This window comes from Centroberyx affinis, unplaced genomic scaffold, assembly GCF_046629955.1.
Source record: "Centroberyx affinis isolate AG114_WGS23_722 - 3 ecotype Tasmania unplaced genomic scaffold, CSIRO-AGI_Caff_v1 ptg003919l_1, whole genome shotgun sequence".
Classification (NCBI taxonomy): Eukaryota; Metazoa; Chordata; class Actinopteri; order Beryciformes; family Berycidae; genus Centroberyx; species Centroberyx affinis.
In genome coordinates, this window is record NW_027281753.1 from 89,858 (window position 1) to 108,831 (window position 18,974).

Below are 18,974 nucleotides of genomic sequence, written 5' to 3' on the forward strand. Positions count from 1 at the left end.
GCCAATACAGTCTCCAGGCACCGCTAGATCAAACCAAGGCCAATTCAGAAACATTTCCCAGAATAAGAGTTCTGATCTAGGATTAGCGGTCATGTGACAATACCAACACACTATGTCTTACAAAGCAGGGTTGTGCTCAATGTATTTCCAGTTCAATCGATTCAAGAGGTGGATTTTCTTCAAAATTAAAAAAAATCTTTTTCATCAATGAAGCACTTGGATGTATGTACCAAGAAATTAAGAATGTTTTATCAATAAATAAAAGGCTCTAACAGTCTTATATGAATTGCATTTGGGTGGCATGATGGCCTAGCGGTTAGAGATGTCAAACAGAAGGGCTCGGGTTCGATCCCCATCATGTCATATCTGTTGACGTATTCCTGAGCAACATACTTAAGCCCTATCTGCCCCAGGGACACCACACTATCTGGCTGACCCTGTACCCAGCCAGAGGGCAAAAACAGAATTTCCCCCTTGGGGGAGTAAATCAGATCAAAACATTTTCTACTGAATTCCACTCAGTTTAAAAAGTGAATTAGCAACGACCCTGCTTGATTAGGTGGTCCAGACTCAGATAAACATAAACATATTAAACCTAATATGTTGTTTTTTGCTGATTTGGCATAATACGCCAAATAAGCAACCATCTATTGCGTCCAATTTATGTCAGCCTGTGCGATTAGTTAAAATCTTGATGATCAGCCTGTCTGACTGTACAAATTGAAGGCACTATCGTATTGTGCGATTGGTTGAACGAAGAGGCTGGCCAAGTATGGCTCATTAGCTACCAGGAAGGACCAAAAGTCTGCAGGACACCAGCCCTCTTGATGACCCCTGTCCTAGACCATGTGCTGCCACTGACACTGTCAACCATCAGAAGCTCCTTACCACTCTACCTGAAGATCTCTGGGTCCACACCCATGGTTCGCCTCCTACTTGTCTGACCACAGATATCCTGGAAGGAGTCTCCGTCTTTACTACAAACCCTATCCACTGAGGTTCTCTAGTTGACGGCTTGATTCTGCCATCACATCCCACAACATCTCCTACCATTACTATGCCAATGACACTTTCTCTACACTGCTCCGACTCTCTTCCCTCCTGAGATACTCAGGTTGAAGCATGTATCTCAACTTGCCTAGCATCTACATTTGATTGCCAAGACCTCAATGTCAATCTTAATGAGACTGAAGTCTTGGTGTGACTCTAGACAAGTTGCTTAACATCCACATTGCACCAGCAAAAATGACAGAATCATCCCGGGGTGTGTTAACCTGCTAGCTGGGAGAGCAAAATTGTGTTGTAATGCACATCTGAACACCACGTGTCTATATTGCTATAAAGATACAGATCTGAATTCTGTATAATGGTCTGCTTGTAGTCGTTTAACTTCATCACTTCTTCACTGTCTGTGATGGCAGATGATAACCAAGTTTAGCCTACACAGAAGGAAAAAAAAAACACACTTGGATGCAGGAGAAGTCATTGTTAGTCATGGTCAGCAGTTGAAAATAATTTTGTTCAATCAATTTGTTGCTCAGGGAACAAACACTGGAGGAGCATATAGTGTGGAAACTTTCCAGTGGGAAAGAACTACAGCATGCCTCCCCCTCCTCTGCTGCTTGTACTTGACTGGAGAAGAGAAACTTAGCTTGGCTGTCGATGAATAAAATGTTTGCAGGAGACCTCATAAATTACAAAATTAGCTAATAATTAAAACAAAGTACAAAGCGGAAATGTTTTGTTAACACAGCTTCAATGCTCTCTGCCCTAAACGTTACATCTCAACTCAGCTATCGTAGAACATCCTGACTGTCGAGTCGCATCAAGCCTGTGAGTAGAGCAATGCACTCATGTTCACAGTGTTGATTTTTCATACCTGACAACTAAAAAGGTGTAAAGTTTCTGTCTAGTACACACTGTTACAAACACATGTGAGCAGAGCAGAGTCCAACAGGCGGATCTGTTGGACTGGATGAGATACAACAGCCGCAAAGCTCCTTTCTCCTGTCTGCAACTGCATTAAAACCAGGTGAGACCAAGAGTCGAGATTTCTCATGTGTGACTCCAAGGCTCCTAACATCAATACGCTGATCGGATTTGGGGGCATTACCTGTATTGAAAACAAAAGGTAGCCAGCTGGAAAGGGGTCAGTTATGAGCTATCTGTATAAAACACTGTCTTCTGAGAGGAAACCTGAGGAAGGGGATTTGATTTTAGCACACAACAAAAAAAACAGGTTTGAAGATAACAAAATCAAGTTGACATTTGATTTGCTCAAACAGAATAGATAACAGGAGAGGGGCTGCCATGCTCGCTTTGAAGAAGTTACTCAAAAAAACAACAAAAAAAACAAATGCGATGACAATTACTTGTAGACACACCAGTGCGCCCCAATTTAATTTGTAGGTAGGTCACACAATTCCAATTTTGGTCGCATTTGTGACCAAAACACCCTGACTCGGCCGGACTCCTATAAGAGGAGGTAGGCTGGTGATACCCACAAGAAATCCTGACCTAAGGAAGTAAAGTCATCATGTTGCCCTCAGGTGGTTGCATTCAAAGCTCAGTGAGAATAGGCTTAACTTGTAAAAAGGGAATTGAAAATATAGGCCTATATCACACAGTACGTTGAATCAAACTCAGTGATTCATGTCCATTTATAAATATTTAATGTAACCATTTAAATAATTGTATTGATTGCTACTACTCATTGCCTACTAAATAACAATTCTGTATTTTCACTGTGTTTTAAGACAATGTTCTTTATTTTAGGTGATGGTTTACAACATAATCTATTCAAAAATGAGTGTGATGGTAAGGTTCATGTTCACAGCCTCTCTTCTGTCATTTAGCATAATATAAAACTAACAAAGATAGGCCTAACAACCAAAGTTATACCCTGCAGCGCAAAACATCTGACCACACCGATTAAGCTTTTACAGACAAGTTCAGAGAACCGATTAAGACCAGATTAGGAAAACAAATACAGCGGAAAAATTCCAAGAAGTGTTTAAGACAGTGTGATGAATCCAAATATTACTTGAACCTTATTTGGCCCTCAGTGATTTCAATCCTCCTTGTTTACAATTCCACGGTCACAACCAAAGCCTAGTATGAAGAATTTCATTTAAAAAAACAATATTTAACCTTTATACCAGAGCAGAACTGAGTATAAAAACAAAATGCTACCTAGTTTAATATGTTTGCCCTTTAATGTTTTTAATCTATTAATGTTTTCTATGATACCCCTTAAGCTGAGACGCTGAGTCAGTCATTCAAAGTAAAAGAGGCCACAGGAGCCTTCCAAATCTCCAGCTGAAAAACAGGCATAAATAATCCTGATAGGCAGGTCATTATCATCAGGGTGTCCGCACCCAGCAGCTTATTCCCTAACTGGAGTAATGAATCAGCTGCAGATATCTCATCAACACCCGAGCGCTCCTTTCAACATTTAGACTGCACCACCAGCAGCTCCACGAAGTTAAAATAAGAACCATAATGTGACCAAAATGTGCCGAGAGTGCTCCAAAGGTTTGTTTTAGTGTACAGGCTATAAACCACTCCATTAGTGTATAACATCGATGCAGAATAGTTGTGATTAATCTCTCACTATATTGTCACATGCTCCAAAATCCAATGATAACTGGAGCTGATTTGGAGAGTAGGACAATGAGTTATGTTGACATGGACAGCATTAATCCGATATTAATCCGATTAAGACAATAGTGTGAATAAGAAATTGCAATGTAGCCTAAACGGCATTTTCTGATTACCTTAACTGAAATAAGGTCTGAGTCGGAGTAAGCATAATCCCATTAAGACATGTGGACTATTCCCATTTTAGTGGCATTATTGAAGGGCATTTTAGACATGTAAACCTTAATCCAACTATGGCTCTCGCTTATAGGAGGATTTGCGGCTTTTTGAGACACAAGCGGCAATCCAACTGCTTGAGAACTTGTTTCCAGAGGAAAAAGATGACGGAGAAAAGAAGTTCCAACATTTTTTGGGGGGGTGAGGCTGAAACTGTCGCCATGCTCAGGATTTAGAGGGAAATGGATATCATGAAGTTTTCAATAAAGTCTTAAACTGTCTGTGTGCTGCAGTGATTCTCCTTTGTCCTGTTAATCAGACTTTTCTCCACAGCATGTAAACAGCAATATGAATGGAATAGTTCTATAACCAACCCATGGAAACAGCTTAATCGGAAAATATTGTCATATTTAGAATAAGGCCAATAGTTTGATTATTGCTGTCCATGTAAGTGTAGTCAATACAAAATGAATCAATGACCAACATATTTCTTCTCATAATTTCCACTATACAAAAGCATAAACCAGAAAAAAAAAAAGCACTGTACTCTGGGAGAAAAAACACCGCTTGTCTTGAGCCTCTCTCACTCAGACCAAATCAAAACAAGAAGCTAATGCTCGAAGAAGACGGTCTTGCTCATTGATTCACAAAGCGAACCACGGAGCAATTGTCTCCCAAGTTATCAATTAACTGCTCTGTCATGGGGTTTGGTAGCTGGGGTGAGCAGAGTGGTGTTTAGATGTGGATGTTTTCTCCCCTCTGAGCATCTTTGCAAGGATCCACGGCCGGGCCGGTGGCACAAACAGGAACCAGCCTCAGCGTGACCTCGAGCAGCTCTGGAGCGCTCAGGAGGACACAAAGAACCTTTATGCGGAGCGAGCACTTCCATGTAAACACTGGAAATTACATTTGGCTGTGTACAAGCTGTTTTGCACAGCCTCCTTTTCTCCTGCATTCATATTATGGGCAATTTCATACAAGGCACAAACAGCCTCGCTCAGTCCATTTAAAGCACTGTTTTTTTTGTTTTTGTTTTTTTAAATCAACCCAACATGTGGCGTATGCCCATTTTTTGAACTGAAGGGCATTTTGCATGTAAACACCTTCAGGTATCAAATAGAGGCTTGTTGTTGCAGGAGATGAAAATATGAGAAAATGGAAATATTGAAGGGGTTAACCGTAATACAGAGTTATGAATCTACAAATAAATTTAGGCTTCAGCATAACTTGATGATACTTGACTGTACTTCTCACAATGAGACTGTTAAATAATTTAACTTAGAGATGCCAAACCCTAAATCACTAAACATAATTTACAAATTTAATATGGGCAAAAGCTTAATTATACATGAACAAATAATAGGAGCAAATATAGGCAAAAGCTAAATTACATTTATGGACTCGCTGGGTATTTTATTTATCTCACCGGTGCATGATAATGGTTTCAGCCCAGACACATTTGAAATCTTCATTTCACATACATTAGCTCAGAACATATAAAATCCAGGTATATTTTTACACTAGTTGTTGCAGTATATACCAAAAAGGTATGAACATATATTTTTTTTAATTAAACAGTAGGCCTGTGTTTACCTTACTTATAATGAGGTGCAATCCCAGGTGAGTGGTCCACATATAAGACTGTCTAAAGGTGATTTAGAGCGTTTAACATGTCAAGAGTTGCATGGAGATGTCCAAAGATTAGGCAAAGCTTTGACAAACAGAAATTTGCATGGTGATTAGGCAATTCAATTTAAATGTTGACAGAGAGTCGGGGTTACATTGTGAAGCCAGTGACCACCATTACTGCTCTTGTTGCACAATTTCAAGTCTGGAGAAACTGAGTGACGGGCACGATAATACTACTAATAATAGCAATGATAATAGAGGAGATGCTGTTAAGTGCTGAAGTTGATTGCAAGTTTGATCGCAGTTGAGAGGTAAAAGCACGCATGATGCAGAAAGATGCAAGAACTGAGTTAAGATGCAATCAGGATGAGGAGAGGCGAGGGAAATATCCGATGGCTGTGATGATAATCGGTTATATACTGTATATTTCCACGCATGTAATCACGCCAGTAGTGCACATCTGGACACCCGCACTTTGCAGGTTGAAGCATGAGGCTGTGTATGTATAAACAGGCAGCTGAAAACTCCCAGCCCTGCTCGCTGTATGGACTGACCACTGACTGCTGCCTGTCGTAAACAACTCGGGGAGAACAATGGGCAGGGTTGGGTTTACTTTATCCGATTATATTTGTAGGCATTTTTCTTGGCAACCCGATCCCCACCGCAACATCCACAGCGACACAGAAAGCGCATTAAAATCTCCCAAAAAATATCAGCATCCACGGTCATAACGAAATCAACTGGGTCTTTCCAAAAACAAGTCAGTCTCACCGCGGAGAGCTAACGTTAGCTGGGGGGACAGCGACCCGGGGGGAAAGCGGCGGTTTGACAGCCGTGATCGGTCGGCGGAGAGGCACGCCGAGCAGCCCGTGTTTAACAAATACAGTCGCAAATGTTGAATTTCGCTGCAGAGAAACATAACACGTAAATAAATGGACCTGTTTACCTGTTAGAGTAGCTGCACTCCACAGGGCGCCGCCATCTTGAACACCTCACAGCCCATCCCACCGCAGTCAGCCTCCGCTGTCTGCCTGCATGCAAAACTAATCCCAGAAGTTAGCGCCCCAGAACATGCAACTGCAACTTTTACGACTCATTTACCCGAGCAACATCTCAGTTTAATTTAATAAAATACTCATGACACCTCCTGATCGTGTTTTTATATCCATACTATGCGCAATTTCCCTGCCTTGCTGTGAAACTAAGCTTGTTTTTTCCCTTCATAGGTGGAAGGATGAGTTTGTGTAATGCGGTTTCGCGTGACAGATGTAAAGAGCGCATGCGCAAATGAGAAAAAAATGGGTTTTTTTACCAGCTCAGCGGGAAGATTATACACGGCAAACTATGGGAATTACTAATATTACAGTTGAAAGTGTGTATTTGCAGCCATATTGTTTATTTTACATTGTGGGGACATGGGCAGCATAATCTCCTAAATCAGGAATGCTGTTGGACATCTATTGCTCAGAATTGGCCTGTTCTATATGCAACCCCCCAAATACATGACTGGATAGGTGGTCTTCAAATAATAATAATAATAATTGATTACATTTATATAGCGCTTTTCTACACTCAAAGCTTCACATATAGACTCATCCACCGCCTGTGTGTAGCACCCACCTGGGTGATGCACGGCAGCCAGTTTGCACCAGACATCAGCTATCTCAGTGGAGAGCAGAGGACTGAAAGAGCCAATTAGGTAACGAGGGATGATTAGAGGCCATGATGGAAGGAAGGCCTGTGTTTTGGGAATTTTGCCAGGGCACCAGGGTTACGCCACTAGTCCTGCGATGAGTGCCGATGGGATCTTTATTGACCACAGAGTCAAGACCTTGGTTTAACGTCTCATCCGAAGGACGGTGCTCACTCACAGGACAGAGTCCCTGTCTCTGCCCTGGGGCATTGGGGATAGTATTCATGAGACCAGAGGGAAGAGCACCTCCTACTAGTCCTCCAACACCACTTCCAGCACCAGGTGGTCTCCCATCCAAGGACTAACCACAGCCAGACCTGCTAAGCTTTCCAGACAAGCTAGCGATGTGATGCAGGAGCTATGGTGCTGACACTTCTGTCCATAGTGCATAGTCCAACTATAGTGTTGTACTGTCCCTCATTTGCACTCAATGCAATCAAAATATTTCTGATGAAGCTGCTGGTCTGGCAGATTTGACATAATTGAGGACTAAGTTTTGTTTCACCTCAGCCTTTTTTTGTTAAGATAGGGTTTTCCTCCAGCTGTTAGGAAAATGTTCTCCTACCTCTGGAAATAATTTAACCTAGTCAACTATAGTGATGTAGATCTAGCTGTAAATAAAAGGGTGGGTAAACTATGACCTTCAGTCAGTGGTCAAAAGGCAATAACATAAACAAACAATCTAAACAAAATCTAAACCAACAATCTAAGCAAAATTCAATTGTATTTTCAGAAAAGCAGTTTTTCCTTAAACACTAACCTCATTGAACTTACCTCTTATTGATTCTACTTGATTATATACTATGAATTTACATCATAAATAAATCTAAAAAGGTGAGTAAACTCTTTTCTACAAATAAAAGATTTTAGAGGGTTGAAAGATGGTTTATGGAATAAATGAAAAATTTCTAATATGCAAATGTATTCTCAAATTTATAATAATGTTTTTAAACTTGACAAAATTGTCTTTTTCTTGTGAAATAATGTACAACTGTAGCCTCTATAGGCCTCTCCCATTAAAGTAAGAAAAATAGCCTGACTTTACAGGTCCATGAGTTGCTTTGTATTTAAAGGCTCCTGGCAAAGTTTGGTAAATGTAAGAGTCTGGTTCTCCACATTGAAGCCGTAGCGGACAGACCACCTGAAGCACTGGGACAACTCCCAGTGGGCCGTGGAACTGGATCAGTGCTGAAAGAGCAGCCTGCCGGCCTTTCTTCCAAGGTCCTGATGAAAATGTACCTATAAAGAGAAGTCCCTATATGCTTCCTTATTCGGCCACTGATGATGTGCCGAGGAAAGGTGTGCAGCACCCCTCCTAAAGTGGATCAGACCTTAAAAAACAATCAACAGGCCATCAAATCTGAACAGAGACACCACAAGTGAGAGTCAAGTTTTACTAATCTCCAAACAAACAAGACTTTTAAGCTCAGAAGAGAAACCTAATGTAAGGTGGGACAAGCCTGTTATTGGCTTTTTTTTGTGCAATAAGACATGCAATGCTTTGAGTGGGTTGGCACTGTGCGTTTCAGAAGGCAGCCTTTTCATTTGTGCACGCATGTGGCGGCGCTGAGGTTTTTCTAGCTCAGGGAATTGTCTGTGCTCAAACCTAGTATGGCTTTAAAGCTTGTTTTGTTGTTTTTCTAAACCATGATTGCTCAAGATGTCTTTCCCATGTATGGTATATGGAGATGAAGTTTATAGCTGGCATTCTCAATTGTTAGGCTTGTTTGTTTGTTTGTGATTCATAAGTATAATAAACTTACAGTACTTTTCAAAACACCGTTAAAAGAACCCTTTATTGTCAGTTGTAATCATAAGCCAATATTATCTTATTGGCTTTTTTTAATTAGTCTATGATTACAAATATGGCTACTGAAACAGCCAAATACCACAACAACAAAGAAATGGTGAAAAAACAAATTATACTTACACATATCTTTAAAAATATGTTTCAAAAGGTGATGACGATGTTTTTGCCAGTCTGAGCTCCTCAGGCAGGGTGGTACAAAGCCTTGGGGTCCGGATGTGAAAAGCCCAGTCACCAACCAACCAGGCTTCAGAATATCTCAGGCTGACCAGAACATTAGACATAAGCCTTGAGGTCTGTGAACACCAAAGGGTCTCTGGGTCACAGCACAGATTTTTGTGGTTTTGCGTTTTGTTAAATAGCTAGAGGCAGCCATGTTAGAATTCTACAGGGACAACGTCAGTTTTAAATACTAATCTGAAGTATCGTTTCTAGGTTTTCTTGGAGGTTTTTCCTTGTATGCGTTGTCGGGTAGGTTTATGTAGGATAGGTGGGCTGTTATGTCTTGCTAAAATCTTCATCTTGCCCTTTATTCTGCATCCTTGTGTTTGCCCTTTATCATTCAGTTCTATGGCTGATTGTTGATTAGTTAGATCTAGTTAGGCTCATTCTCTGTAAAGTCCTTTGAAACATGCGTGTGATACAGGGCTGTATAAATAAACACATTTGAAACTTGTGTCTAAAATGGCCACACTACAGCAAATTTGAATATTGCTGTTGTTCTGCCATCCGATCCCTGACCAGCCTGCTGTGCATAAAAAGTTAATCATAGCATCATATAGGTTACATCACACGTTAATATAGACTTTGAAATTTAGATGCTGAAAATTGGTTCAAGTGTAAAACAGGGCCATCAAGCTGGGGAGCCAGCTTACCTACCTTAAACTTATACATCAAGCCAGACAAATCAGATGAAACATGGAGGAGAAGGAGCAACTAAGACACTAAGATGAAAGCTGTTGGACTCGTGATAGATTTTGTGAGATAATACAATGCAACCTTTATTCAGTTTATTACTCAGTTTATCTGTTTAAGCAGTGATAAGCAATGTGTGACACGAAACCAACAATGCCCTGTTCTTTCTTAGCTGAAAACATTATTATTTTGTCAAAACAATTTGAAATGCCATCATATTATCAAATCATTCGAGCTGTGAATAGGATTTTAATGGAGTTTTCCAGGTGAGTTTGGGTCTTCCTGCAGCAGGGGAAGTGGCAGGCAAACCGGGGAGTGGAGGGGGGCAAAAAAGCAAATGATGAATAATTGGATGCAGACCTCTAATTCGGGTACACAACTTCAAACAAGCACTGATCATTTTATAAATAATGCACAGGGACATTAGAGTTAACACCTTACAGTCAAGCTGAAGGCCTCTGTTGTAGGTTTACTTTGCTAAAATAAATAGTCTTGTTGTGGTTGAGACACCTTCATATGAAGCTGTGTAGTCTAATGTCCTTTGACCCATAGTGTGTCTTCAAAATGTGGTGACTGCATATCAGGCAAATTCTCATCTTCTCTACGTTTCAAAGAAGAATATAAATCTCCTTTTTTATTTGTTCACATCACAACACTAGTATAGCAATGGCCTATGTTTGATGTGCTAAAAAGAATGCACTTTAAATGAAGGAGGTCTCCCAGTTTTCACAGGACAAGCTTTTAATAGTCCCATTCATGTTACGTTAGATTAAATGAATAGCAAAAAGAGGAAAATAAGAGCAACAGAATGGCACAACATGCCATTCTGTTATGGTATGACATATAATCTCAGTAGAGGAAGGGAAAATCCCAAGAATGCACGGCAGTGAAAAAAACAACTCTCTCTTAAATGACCACACAATCTTTCATTCAGGCAAGAAAAAGAAAACCACAAAATTGCAGTTACATGTTTTTTTTCCCAGTCAGAAGCAATATTTACTTGGAGCAGCGTTCCTGATGAAGAAAGGCAAAACAACACAAACAAAACAAAGTCGCTGTCTTGGTGACGGAGTATCAGGAAAATATGGATGTGTAAAATAAAACAACATATAAACTATGGTCAACTCCAAAAGACTGTGCAGGCCCCTTGGGACGGTTTGTAGGAGAGATGGAGCTCAAACCCCTTATACTGTCTCACTGCCTTTTATACGATTTGAACTAGTTTGCTATTTTAGCCTTTTAAAACACAATACTCACAATCCAGGTTTTTAAAGTCTGATGTGTTTTTAAATTACAGGAATGTATACCTTAGGGATTTAACAAACAGCACAGAAAGGGAGTGAAAGTGGCAATAAGGCATAGTGAGAAGCTCAAATGAAAGTAATTTTGAATTGTTAAATAAAAATAAAAAACAGCTAAAAACTCTGGTTCTGGTTAAAGGGACATTTTGTCATTTATGACATTAATTTAAGTAATTGCAACAGCATCATCAGCTCTGGCACAGTTTACAGTGGCCTGTAATCGACATAAATAATAAAGTCAAATTGTCTCAGTAGAACGAGTAAGTAAGCTTATTAGAGCAGAGATCCAATAGAAATGTCTAGTGAAAAGATATCACCATGCTAAATACTGCAGTAATAAATTCAGAAAGTGAGTTTTGAAACCCAGAAATCTCAGCACCTGGCAAAGTAATGGTTGAGTCATTGGTATTGATCAACACCCTCAACTGTTCACTGTTACAGGGACAGGGAGCAGTAGAGAAAACAGTAGACTCTTCAAAACTTTAACAATAGATATGTACACTGGTGGGAGAGAGTCAAGGGGAAGACCAACACTTTCTAAAGGAAGAAAAAATAGAAAAGAAAAATAGACTCATGTTGGGAATGCAGAAGTGTCTATAGCAGTATTTTAAACATACACAATATCTAGATGTTTATTTACTGTATTTGGGTTTTGTGAGATGAGTAAAAAGGTTAGAGTTTCTGAGAAGAAGGTCCACCAGCATATTGAAGCAGTGATGCAAAGCCGGGTTATGGAGCTGAATGTCGAGCTCAAGTAAACTAACAGCATCCTGGTGTAGGAGCCAGGAGTCTCCAAGCATTCCAAGTCTAGGCTCATGTTAACTGTGTAATCCACGGAGCACTTTGCCCTATAGGCAAACTGCAGCGGGTTGAAGAGTGGGTCAATAATCCATTCAACATCGGACAAAGACAGGCGGCTCACAGGTCTTCATCACTGCAGATGTCGGTGTCCCGCTAGCCTGAAGATACCACGGCATGTAACTTTATCCTTCTTGGGAACAGAGACCAAAGTTCATGATTTGAACCACAGTGGGTTTTGCAGCAGCTTAGTGCAGTATCTGATGGTTCAAGACTCTATCAAGCCCTGCCAATATGCCACACGTCTTTTGATCTTCTGGAGTTAGGTCCACTCACAAGAATCAGAGGTTGACTTTTGTGTAATAATGTTTATTTGAACTTTTACACCCAAATGAGCATTATTTTGTATTATAAACAAGAGCACTGAACCAGAAAATGTGTCCATAACCCCAGAAAATCACCCAGCGCCGCAAAGTCTGTCTGTCATTCATCTAATTCACAACTCCTTCCTTTCCCTGTCCTGCACTGGCCTCTGCAGTGTCTACAAGCAGCCACAAGGTGTCATACCTGGACCTCTCCTGTTATCAGATGAAAAACCTTTTCATCTGGATTGTCTGGATTTGGCATGTTGATGTAGACAGTGGTGGAAAGAGTACTAGACTGTCCTACTCAAGTAAAAGTATTGTTACCTTGCTGCAATTTTACTTCAATAGAAGTAAATGTACTAGTGTAAAAATCTACTCAAGTATGTAAATGTCCTCAGTTTCTCTTTAGAAACGAGAACATTGTTACATTTGATCTTTTCCATGCAATTCTAAAAGGATGAGAGGACAAACTAGATTCTTTCTTTCATTCTTCTCTTCTTTGCTGACTTACTGTTCACTGTGAATGGCTCCACAATTGACCAATTTATGACGGTCCAGTTTCTGTTGTGTATGGAGGGCTACAAGAGGCCAAGAGGCAGTGCATAGAGGCAGTCCATCCGGTGAGAAGGTGTTCGCTGAAGAGCTGGGTCTTAAGCCTTTTCTTAAAGATTGAGAGGGACTCTGCAGATCAAATGGAGTTTGGTAACTCATTCCACCACCGAGGAACCACAGAAGAGAAGAGTCTGGCTAGAGACTTAGGGCCTTGTTTTGGTGGCAGCACCAGGCACCGCTCCTCGGCAGAGCCGAGTGAGCAGGAGGGTACTATAATACTATAGTACCACATCATTCTACTCTAGTACTTTCATTATATTATGTACTATAGCCCTTGTAGACTATATCGATATTTTGTATGGGTGTGTTCTTTTGGTTATTTGAATCTTACACACAAAAATCTGCCATAAATTCTGTATATTAAACATTGTATATTGTGTATCTTTTTTGCTTTGAAGTGATGTCCTTAAATCTCTCACTGGTGATGTTTTCAATGTGCTTTTCTTGGCTTAGCCTTCTGTACTTTTTTCTCTCGTTGATGTAACTCCCTATAGGAGACTCATCCGACAACTTAGATATGTAATTGTTTCTGAAGGTTGTGGTGTAGCGGGTGTCAAGACAGGTGACTGTACAGTCTCTTTATTATTCACTACCATCTCTCTGATACACGGCTCTGGAGTCTTACAAATGGCAGTCTGCTGGTGGTGAGTAAGTCTGTAATCCAGGACACCATGAGGGCATCCATTTGCAAGAGGTGCATACATGATAATGTACTGGAGAAATGAAGGAAAATATGATTCAAGCCCTATCCATGATGGCATTGTCAACTTGGATGTGAGCCTGGTAGAAAACAGACAAATAACTAAAGTTGTTTCCATAATATAAATATACCTTTTTAATTGACATCCATGTATTTTCTAAGTATTTGGCTTTATGGTGAAAGACATCAATCCTGTGAAAATCTCAACATGATTGCTGTTACATAGAAAATCACTGCTGTGTATAAGCCTTGGTCCCTCTAGTGGTCAATTTCTTTCCTTTGAAACTTTCATTAAATGGCTTGATTTGTATAGCTTGATGTCATAGAGAGTTACATCAGCTTTTCTTTGTTAACAATCTCCACACACGCAGTTTTCCCCTCCCCTTTTTCCCCCTCCCATTGTGCCAATTGCCAAACCTAGACAGTCTGGTCTGTCTTTCAAAATGGCAAAAGGGGCAGGAAGTACGCTTCTTTATGCTGAGTGTGCAGTGGTGACCAATAGTTGACTAGCCATCTGGAAGCACCAGCACAATTCCTGATGGGCAGGATGCTCGAAGGGCCAAAAACAAATCTTTGGCTTTTGAAACCAATGGGGAGAGAGTCCCTCTATTGCCCTCTACTGGCTAGCTGCTGCAGAAACGCTTGAAACTACTCTCCTCAATATAAGCCAATGGGTGGGACAAGGCCCATCTTATGTAGAAATATGCTACAAGAAGTTATAGTCGCAATACCTAATACCTTTTATTCCTTCTAATGTCTACCCAAAGTTCGTTTTTGTGCCATTAGGAAGATATGTGCATGAATATAAGTGCATGTAAGTGGACGTGTCTGTTTAATCCTGTCCTCTGCCAGCAACATCAGCCTGGTGTCCTAGGAATTACCTCTGCTTTTCTTTTTTTTTGTAACAAGTGCCTTGTTAAATGGCAAATGGCAAACAATGGCTTCAGCTGGGTGTGTGGTTACCAATACTTGCCTGATCATCTGAAGCAACCATGAACTTTTACTTTTTAATTACTTTATATTAATTCTTTATGGAAGTATTATATGACTTTATATTAGGCCTATTGTGTACAAATCACAGTGCACGTTAACAGAAAAACAATAACAAAAACAACATAATAAATATATTTTTTTAAAGTCAAGAAAATCCCTATATTGTCTTGTTTGGTCACTGATGACTTGGGAGAATGTATCATGACTGGATAAATCTGTGATTTTTTTTTGTGTTTAATTAAAAATACCAACCTTTGAGTGCATGCTGTTTCAGAAGCCAAGTACTGAGGTGAGAGGAGAGAGACAAATATAAATTCACAATGACACCACATTTTGAGAGCATCTTGTTTCTTTAAGTTAATGTGATGTATTTCTTGTTGGGACAGGACATTGGAGCGGGAGTAATAAGTTATTTTTCATTAATAATTCGTATTTTTTCATTTCAGTGTGACGAAATGCTAAAAACACTTGTAGCCTATTGTGATTGTTTGAGATACCTTCACATTTGATAGCATAATGCACTTAGCTTTTGAGGGTGACAGACTGAGGATAATTGTGTAATTTCACCTTTATTTTGAAGAAGACAGACTAAAGACACACTAATGTATTCAGATATGTGCAGGCAAATCCTCATAAGCAAGCAGATGTTCTGCTTACATGCAATGTTTCAAATAGGCCTAACACAAAAACACATTTGTTCTTTGTTCACAATCAGTAAACAAATGCAAAAATAGGAGTGATAGTATGTTTGCAATAAAGAAGAATTTTATGACTACAACTCTGGCAACTCCACTCGGACAAACCACCCACAGATATGCAGCGCTCCGTAATTCCACAGGAGGCAACAGAAATGGCACTATACAGACTGAGGCTGATTCATTTATGGTTAAACACATGTAATCTAAGTTTGATAAAATTGTATATGCAGTCTTTTTCATGTTTTATATTTTCTCCCAAATGAACTCCATATCCTGTAAATAGTACATATACAAAAATTGTCATCCAAAAAATGTTTAATAACCACTGGAATTATTCCCCCACCCTCCATTTTTTTTTTCCAAGCATGCAACCTCATTCATTACATTAAATAACATTACATCATTTAGCAGACGCTTTTGTCCAAAGCATCTTACAGTAAGTGCATTTTGTCAACAGTAGTCAAACCAACTGTATATCACTCAACTTCATCAGCTAATAGCCTTTAGTAGGAATAAGTAGCATTTCAGCTAGCAACATGGGACGAAGGTTTGTTTTTGGCTGCGCTTCACCTAAAAGTCTTTTCCCAGATGGGGCGACGGAGGTGGAGAACATTCCTCCACAACTGAGTGTAGACTACAGTCCATGTTTGATCTGAGGCGGTTTGACGTTGACGTGCCCACTTCCTCGATATTCAAGGAAGTCCATCCGGCTGATGTTTCCTTTACATTTCATTTGGAGCATCAATACACAGAACAGATCACACTCTCCATGCCACTTCATGGTGTCTTTAATAACTTAAAGGCATGAGTAGGATTTTGCTGCCTGTGGCTTGTAAACACAACTTTCAAAGTTGGCCTCTTCTCCCTGCAGTTGCCAGAACGGTAAACACCTGTATAAAAACGTACAGTGAGGCAAAACGGCAAGCAGGCAGAGTTTGCTTTCACCCGTTGGAGAATATTTAAAGAGAGGATGGGATGAAGAGCGACACAGAGTTGGCCTGTTTTCTGTTGGAAAAGTGAAAAGTAGGTGCCGGTTAGCTTAGCAGCAGCTTTTCTACTGCAACGAAGCTACGCTAACGGTAGCTAGCTGCCAGCTCAATATAGAAGAACCTCCTTGCTAACGATACAAACTAGCTCTGCCCAGTTGCTCTGTTTTAGAGTTCGGACCTGCTGCCAAAAGGTTGACGCCCAGAAACGTCCCGAAGAAATTAGCTGGCAGAAGGCAGGCTCTCTGCAAACACACGTCACAGACAATGGACCATAGGTAATGACTGAGTAGGATCATTTTTGGATGAGTTTATGCGATTTCAAGGGGGGAAATCCTGCTCAGTATGCCTTTAATAAGAAGCTTTGCATTGTCTAAATGTGCTATTTCTTTCACCTTCTGTAATTCTCACTGTCACATCACCTTGTCCCCTGGCGCTTCAACTGTCAGTGATTGCTTCCTACAGCCTTCATATTGTCTTATTTGGTGGTCTTCTCGAAAACAGGGAAAACCTAGTCAGGCTGTCTATATCTGAAAAAAATTCCTCTGTTCAGCCATTTTTGCCAGTTTGTTGGCGGTATTGTTTTCCCTCACGATGGCTGTGGCTTTCAAAGTATGACGTGCTCCGCAGTGTCCCTAATGCTAACGTACGCTAGCTAGATAACTAACTGAGCACATTAAACTAGTAAGTATAACTAATGAGCTTGCCTTGCTATATTCATGCCCAAAGTGGAGGCTAATCAAGATTAGATTACTGTATAGTGCACACTAGGATAAGTCGAACTCAAATAACGACAAGAGCGAGAGAAGCAGGTTTGCCAGGTCATACAAAATTTTCTAGCACAAGTCACTGAAAATCCGCCCATAAAATTCCCAAACCAGCCCAAAATACACTACTAGCATTTATTTTATTTTTTGATTGAATGCCATTGCAAAAATGAGTTATTTGAAATGATATTCATTAGCCTACTTAGAAGTTTTACATTTACTTAGATGTAGTCTAATCATAAAGTAAACGATGAGAGATATATGAGAGGTTATCTTTGACTAGAGAAATGTCAGCAAGGCCTAATTGTGTTTCAGAGCAACGTTGTTTCTCTGATCAATTCGTCATTGTGCCTGTAATTAATTGTAGTATGCAGTTTTACAATGTAGATTGTAATTTTATGTTATGTTCCAAATTATTGAACTTTACTTAATCATTTTAGGATTTTCTTTCTGGTGTTTTTCAACCAGGTGTTTTTTTTATTATACATAATCAAAATATATACGTATATGTAAGTGCATTAATAATAGTCTTAATAACAAATAATAGTAACACTACTATGACTACAACCACTACTACTATGTCAACCTTGCATCAGCTCCAAAACATGTCCTCTTAAAGTATGTGAAGTAAAGTGTGTGGTCACCCACACAATACCACAAGTCTGGGTCCTAATGTGTCACATGCCTGCACAACAAACAATTAAAAACACAAAAAGTATTTACAATAGATAGGACAAGGGAGCCACTCTAATTCTGACCTTTTCTTTATGGACCTAGGTTTGTGATTGTTGCCTCAAAACTGCATCATGTTTTTCAGTGTTCTCATTTTTTTCTATTTTCATTGGAGATGGCAGATTTTGGCGCTGTCAGTTCTGTGACAAAATGAAGGGTCCAGAAAATTTTAAATGAGCTGCAAACACCAGCAACTTCAACTCCAGTCAACAGGAGTCAGTCAAGACTGACACTGACTCCTACACAGACAGCCAATAAGACAGGTTTAATGAGCTGCCAGATGAACTGTCTCATGTGGAGTGACCCAAAATGCTGTTGATGGCCTACTAACCATTCTCAGGAAATACATCCCTACCCTTACAAAATGTGCAAGAACTGCATGTGCAAGAACAAATTCTGCATACAGTTGTCAAAGAATTGATGGTGAGGAGTATGTACACTTTGATCATTTGTCACACAAACAAAAGGGACTGTCACAAAATTACACTGTCAGTGTAGATGGACTGCCATTATTCAAAAGCTCTGTCACAAAGCTATAGCCAATTCTGGGTAAATTTTGAAAGGAGCCTTTTTTAACTACCAGTTTTTGTGGAGACAGCAAACCACATGATGCCAATCAGTACCCGAATGATTTTGTGGAAGAGCTTGCCCAGCTGGAACAAGGGTTCACTGTTGATGGAAGGTTGTTTCACTTATCAGTAGAATGTTTCATCTGTGACGCACCAGCGATATCGTTCATGAAGCAAACCAAAGGGCATGGAGGGTACAATGGGTGTGATCGTTGCGCTCAGGAGGGATCTTACCTGAAACTAAAAATGTCTTCTGCAGAACAGTTTGATGAGGATCAGCACAGAGGCCACTCTCAACTGAACATTTCAGCCTTGGGAATGGTAACACAATGTGTTCTTGACTACATACACTTAGTTTGTCTTGGTGTCACAAGGAAGCTGCTCAATTTCTGGGTCAAAGGGGACCTGAAGTACAGAATCGGGTATCAAAATATCAGTCATCTCAGAAAAATTTAGAGGAATGTCAAGGTACACACCGTGTAAGTTTACACGAAAGCCAAGCTCTGAGTTGGACCAATGGAAAGCCACTAAATTCTGTCAACTTCTTTTGCACAATATGCAAACTTCCTTGCTCTTTCTTTTGGCGTATAGGC